Source organism: Lontra canadensis, unplaced genomic scaffold (genome assembly GCF_010015895.1).
Source record: "Lontra canadensis isolate GAN:19392208 unplaced genomic scaffold, GSC_riverotter_1.0 scaffold231, whole genome shotgun sequence".
Taxonomy (NCBI): Eukaryota; Metazoa; Chordata; class Mammalia; order Carnivora; family Mustelidae; genus Lontra; species Lontra canadensis.
The window spans coordinates 467,117-473,971 of NW_022631225.1; positions in this window are offsets into that span (position 1 = coordinate 467,117).

Genomic DNA, 6,855 nt, shown 5'->3' on the forward strand with positions numbered 1-6,855 from the left:
ATGGAAATATAAATCAAACCCACAATGAGACATTACCTTATACGAGTTAGAAAGGCTAAAATTAACAAGACAAGGAACAACAAATGTTGGAGAGGAGGTGGAGAAAGGGGAACCCTCTTACACTGTTGGTGGGAATGCAAGTTGATACAGCCATATTGGAAAACAGTATGGAGATTCCTAAAATAGTTGAAAATAGAACTCTCTTGTGACCCAGGAATTGCACTACTGGGTATTTACCCCAAATATACACATGTAGTGAAAAGAAGGGTCACATGAATCCCAATGTTCATAGCAGCAATGTCCACAATAGCCAAACTGCTGGAGATGGCCTTCAACACAGGAATGGATAAAGACATTGTGGTTTATATATACAAGAGAACATTACTTAGCCATCAAACAGATGAATACCCAACATTTGTATCAACATGGATAGGACTGGAGGAAATTATGCTAAATAAGTTAAGCAGAAAAAGTCAATTATTATAAAGTTTTACTTATTCTTGAAAATAAGGAATCACATGGAACATATTAGGAGAAGGAAGGGAAAAATAAAGGGGTGGGAATCAGAGGGGGACTTGAACCATGAGATATTATGGACAGTGAGAAATAAAGTGAGGGTTTTAGAGATTGAGGGTGGTGGAGGAATGGGTTACTCCGGGACGGGTTTTAAGGAGGGCAGGTATTGCATGGAGCACTGGGTGTTATAAGCAAACAATGAATCTTTGAACACTACATCAAAAACTAATGATGTGCAGAGGCTTTTGATCTTGATGAAGTCCCAAAAGTTCACTTTCGTTTTTGTTTCCTTTGCCTTTGGAGCTATACCTTGAAAGAAGTTGCTGTGGATGTTATAGAAGAGGTTACTGCCTATGCTCTCCTCTAGGAAACTATGGATTCCTGCCTCACGTTGAGTTTTTTTTTTTTTATCCATTTTGATTTACTTTGTGTAGTGCACAGCAAAGGAAACAGTCAAGAAAATAAAGTGGGAACCCACGGAATGGGAGAATATATTTGTAAATGACAGTAACAGACAAAGGTCTGATATCTAAGATCTATAAAGAACTCCTCAAACTCAACACACACACAACAAATAATCATGTCAGAAAATGGGCAGAAGACATGAACATGCATTTCTCCAATGTAGACATACAAATGTCTAAGAGACATAAAAAAAATGTTCATCATCACTAGCCATCAGAGAGATTCAAATCAAAACCACATTGAAATACCACTTTACACCAGTTAGAATGGCCAAGATTAGCAAGAGAGGAAACAACGTCTGTTGGAGAGGATGTGGGGAAAGGGGAAACCTCTTACACCATTAGTGAGAACGCAAGTTGGCGCAGCCGATTTGGAGAACAGTGTGGAGATTCCTTAAGAAATTAAAAATAGAGCTTCCCTATGACCCTGCAATTGCACTGCTGGGTATTTACCCCAAGGATACAGATGTAGTGAATAGAAGGGCCATCTGTACCCCAGGGTTTTAGCAGCAATGGCCACAGTCGCCAAACTGTGAAAAAAAAAAAACAAAAAACAAGATGGCTTCAAACAGATGAATGGATAAGGAAGATGTGGTCCATATACCCTATGGAGTATTATGCCTCCATCAGAAAGGATGACTACCCAACTTTTGTATCAAAATAATTGGGACTGGAAGAGATAATGGTGAGTGAAATAAGTAAAGCAGAGAGAGTCAATTATGTGGTTTCACTTACTTGTGGAATTTAGAAGAAGGAAAGGAAAAGTGAATTGGGGTAAATCAGAGGGAAAGATGAACCATGAGAGACTATGGACTTTGAGAAACAAACTGAGTGTTTTGGAAGGGAGGAGGTGCAGGGATGGATGAGCCTGTTGGTCAGTATTAAGGAGGGCATCTATTGTATGGATCACAGAGCGTGGAGCATAAAAAAATGAATCTTGGAACTCTGAGAAAATTAAATTAAATTAAAAGTTTTATATTCACTTGGGTGTATATGTGTGTTTCTGGGTGTGTTTGTGATCTTCAAACTCTGTGCAGGTTTCCTCTTCTTTCCCACGTTTCATTAACATTGATACTGTGAGTACAGTTCAAAATTAAGACTCTACCAGGGCTGTTAATTCTCTTGTTTTGCATTGTTGATGCCTCTATAGGCTCATATCCAGCACGCACATTACACGGATTCTAACAAGTTTGCCCATTGAGTTGGGTAGTCCTCTGACTAACAGAGAGTGTAGCTGGGACTCCTGTGAGGTTCAGATGACATACATAGAGATATTAGTAATTCATTGGATTTAGGGATAGGAACAAGCAAGTGTAAGTGACACTGTCTTTTATGATTGTTAGTATAGTTGTTGTCCCAAATTTCTAAGTCAGAGACTGAAGAGGAAGTACAGAATCATGTGACCAGAGAGGCTCCCTTGGGGAAAAATTTGAACACATGAATGCCATAGACCCTTACAGGAAACCTGCCCATATCCTCCAGCTGTGCCTGCTCCTAGGGCTTAAGGACAGAAGTGGTGAGTGGTGTGCACCCCCTGGTGGTCCAGATCCCCTTCTACAGTGAGGTTTGTGTTTGGGCTCACACTGCAGTCCCCTCACTGTGTCTGTCGCACAATAATACAGGGCCCTGTCCTCAGCTCTCAGGCTGTTCATCTGCAGATACAGCGCATTCTTGCCGTTGTCTCTGGAGATGGTGAATCAGCCCTTCACAGTGTCTGCATAGTATGTGTTACTTCCATCATAGCTAATACATGCGACCCATTGCAGTCCCTTCCCTGGAGCCTGGCAGACCAGTTCATTTCATTGTTACTGATGGTGAATCCAGAGGCTGCACAGGAGAGTCTCAGGGACCCTCCAGGCTTCACCAGGTCTCCCCCAGACTCCACTAGCTGCACCTCACACTGGACACCTGCAGACACAAGACATCCTAGTCAGGAATCTGTCACACACCCATGGTTTCTCTCATTCATATCCACTCACATCCTCAATGTCTCTTGTTCTACATAAATTACCTTTAAAAAGAGCAACAAGGAAAACCCAGCCTAGCACAAATTCCATGGTGAGTTCTCTGCATTCTTTCCTGCTCAGTGAATGTGGACACCTGGAAATCCCAGGTCCAGGCTGGGCTGTTTTATTTAGTGGAGGGAAGACCCTATTTGCATGTCCTCTGAGCATATAGTTAGCTCCAGAGATAGGCTCAATTCTTTACAAGTTAAAAACAAAGATTGCATTGTTTGTAGATCATTTTGCTTAGACATCACTTTGACAATATACAGTATTCTTTTTTTTTTAATGTATTTTTTGGACTCCTGGGGGGTTCAGTTGGTTAAAGCCTTTGCCTGTGGCTCAGGTCATGATCCCGGTGTCCTGAGATTGAGCCCCCCATCAGGCTTTCTGCTCACTTGAATCCTGCTTCCCCCCATCCTGCCTGCCTCTTAGCCTACTTGTGATCTCTTTCTGTCAAAAAAAATAATAACATCTTTTGAAAAATGAATTTATTGGTAAGAAACATTGGAACAGAACATCAATATTATAAATTCCCATGCAGAGTTAATAATTCTATCAGAGCCAAGTTTAAATATACCTTTAATATGCAAATGAATAAACTTTGAGAAAAGTACTAGGATTATCAGTTTCCGAGCTCTGTTGTGTTCCATTGTCCTGTGTGTCTCTTTTTATGCCGGTACCATACTGTTTTGATGACAACAGCTTTGTAATCTGGCTTGGAATTGCAGTGTGGTGACTCTAGGTGGCTTAGCTGCCTGTTTGTTTTCTTTCATTCTTTTTTTATAAAAATTATTTATTTATTTAAATTTCTTTTTAAGTGTACCAGAATTCATTGTTTATGCACCACACCCAGTGCTCCATGCAATATGTGCCCTCCGTAATGCCAACCACCAGGCTCACCCAACCTCCCACACTCCTCCTCTCCAAAACCCTCAGTTAGTTCCTCTGAGTCCACAGTCTCTCATGGTTCATCTCCCCCTCCAATTTCCCCCAACTCCCTTCTCCTCTCCATCTCCCCATGTCCTCTGTTATTCCTTATGCTCCACAAATAAACAAAACCATATGATAATTTACTTTCTCTGCTTGAATTATTTCACTCAGCAGTATTCTAATGTGTGAAGAGAATTATTTCTTGTTTTTTTCTATTACAGCATTTTTAAAAATTTTTTAAATTTATTTTCAGCATAACAGTATTCATTGTTTTTTCACCACACCCAGTGCTCCATGCAATCTGTGCCCTCTCCAATACCCACCACCTGGTTCCCCCAACCTCCCACCCCCCGCCCCTTCAAAACCCTCAGATTGTTTTTCAGAGTCCATAGTCTCTCATGGTTCACCTCCCCTTCCAATTTCCCTCAACTCCCTTCTCCTCTCTAATACAGCATTTTAAAAATTATTTTCTTATGTTAGTCACCATGCGGTACATCATTAGTTTTTTTTTTCCACTGTACACTTTATCCTGCTTTGTCAAAGATTATTTGACCATTGAGTTGAGGGTCCAATCTGGGCTCTCTACTCTCTTCCACTGGTCTATGTGTCTGTTTTTATGCCAGTACCATGCTGTCTTGGTGATCACAGCTTTGTACTAAGCTTGAAATCCAGTAACACGATCCCCCCAGTTTCGTTTTCATTTTTCAACATTTTCTTAGCAATTCGGGGTGTTTTCTGGCTCAATACAAATTTTCGGATTTTTTGTTCCAGCACAAAGTGATGAAAAATCATTCCATGCTCATGGATTGGAAGAATAAACCTTGTTTAAATACCTATACTGCCCAGAGCAATCTATACTTTCAGTGCCATCCCTATCATAATCTAGTGGCATTTTTCAAAATAAGGACTTTGTATGACACATTAGATCAGACTGATTTTTTTAATTTAATTTTTATTAACATATAATGTATTAGCACCAGGGTTACAGGTCTGTGAATCATCAGACGTACACACTTAACAGCATTCACCATAGCACATACACTCCCCAATGTCCATAACGCAACCATCCCTGATTTCTTATTTTATGTTTTAAAATTGTTTACTTAAATGCAGTTTATTTAACATATAGTGCATTACCGGTTTCAGAGGTAGAATTTAGTGATTCATCAGTTGCTTATAACACCAAGTGCTCATTCCATCAAGTGCCCTCCCCATTGGCCAGTTACCCCATCACCTACCCCAGCCACCCCTTGTTTGAACACAAAATTTTTAGTATAATTTCAGGATTTGGACTGCAGAATGTTCCTCCTAGAATTCTATATTTATTTATTTATACATTCTCACAACATTATCTGCTTAAATTCCTTTTTAAATTATATTCAGTTAGCCACCATTACTTTTTTTAACACATATAACTATTTTTCTTATAGAAAATGCACATATGTAAAAAGAAAATGAAAGTGTCTATAATTCTACCATCTAGAGGTCACTAGCTATAATATTAGGCATAATTCATTTCAACTGGTAGATAGACCATGCTGTACAGTCCTATAATCTGCATTTTCCCTTAGTAATATATCATGAACATTTTCTTTCTTTTTTATTTTAATTTTCAGCATAGCAGTATTCATTGTTTTTCCACAACACCCAGTGCTCCATGCAATCCATGCCCTCTCTAACACCCACCATATGGTTCCCCCAACCTCCCATCCCCCGCCACTTCAAACCCCTCAGATTATTTTCAGAGTCCATAGTCTCTCATGGTTCACCTCCCCTTCCAATTTCCCCCAACTCCTTTCTCCTCTCTAACTCCCCTTGTCCTCCATGCTATTTGTTATGCTCCACAAATAAGTGAAACCATATGATACTTGACTCTCTCTGCTTGACTTATTTCACTCAGCATAATCTCTTCCAGTCCACCATTACTTTTTGATGTAGTTTTCAACAATTCCTTATTTGTATGTAACACCCAGTGCACATCCAACACGTGTACTTTTTGCCCATCCCCGAGTTAACCCACTTCCTGAACCCACCCCTTCAAAGCCCTGTTTGTTCCCCAGAGAAGTATATTGATTTCTGATGTCATTTATTTGGGACTTTCTCTTTTAATTTTGATAAATCTAGGCAGAAGTTTCTCAACTTTATTTTCCTCCAAAGAACCAGACCATGGTTTCTTAATCTGTTCTTTTTTATTATTATTATTTTTGTATCGTTTATTTCTGCTATAGTGTCTAGTATTCCCTTCCTTTTTCTGCATTTAGGGTTTAGGCATTGTACTTTCTCCAGCTCCTTCAGGTTAGGTGGTCTCTTTCTTTTTAAAATATTATTTATTTATTTATTTGACAGACAGAGATCACAAGTAGGCAGAGAGGCAGGCAGGGAGAGAGGGCGAAGCAGGCTCTCCACTGCACCGAGAACCTGATGTGGAGCTCAATCCCAGGACCCTGAGATCATGACCTGAGCCAAAAGAAGAAGCTTAATGCACTGAGTCACCCAGGTGTGACATGTTAGGTGGTTTCTTTCAGATTTTTTTTTTCTTCTTGAGTTCTTCTTGTGTGCTGTGTATTTCTGTCTTAGGACCACCCTTTCTGCCGAAAATAATAGGGGAAAGTGATGAAGGTTTTATACTCTCATGTTAGTGAGTGAGTGAGTGAGTGAGTGAGTTTATGTGTGTATGTAATGTTCAGACTCCACATCCCCAACACACTTGGTGTGCATTTCAGTGCTTTCCCATGTTGTCGCTAACACTGATGCTGTGAACTTTGTTTAAGATAGTGACACCCGCTGCCTCCACCAGTCCCCTTTCTTCTTTGCTTTAGACAGTTGATGCCTCTGTGGCCTCATGTGCAGCATGCACTTTATGCTCCTTCTATCAAGTTTGCATGTTGATCTGGGTGGACTGTGATGCATACTAAGTACCTCTGGGATTCCTGTAAAGG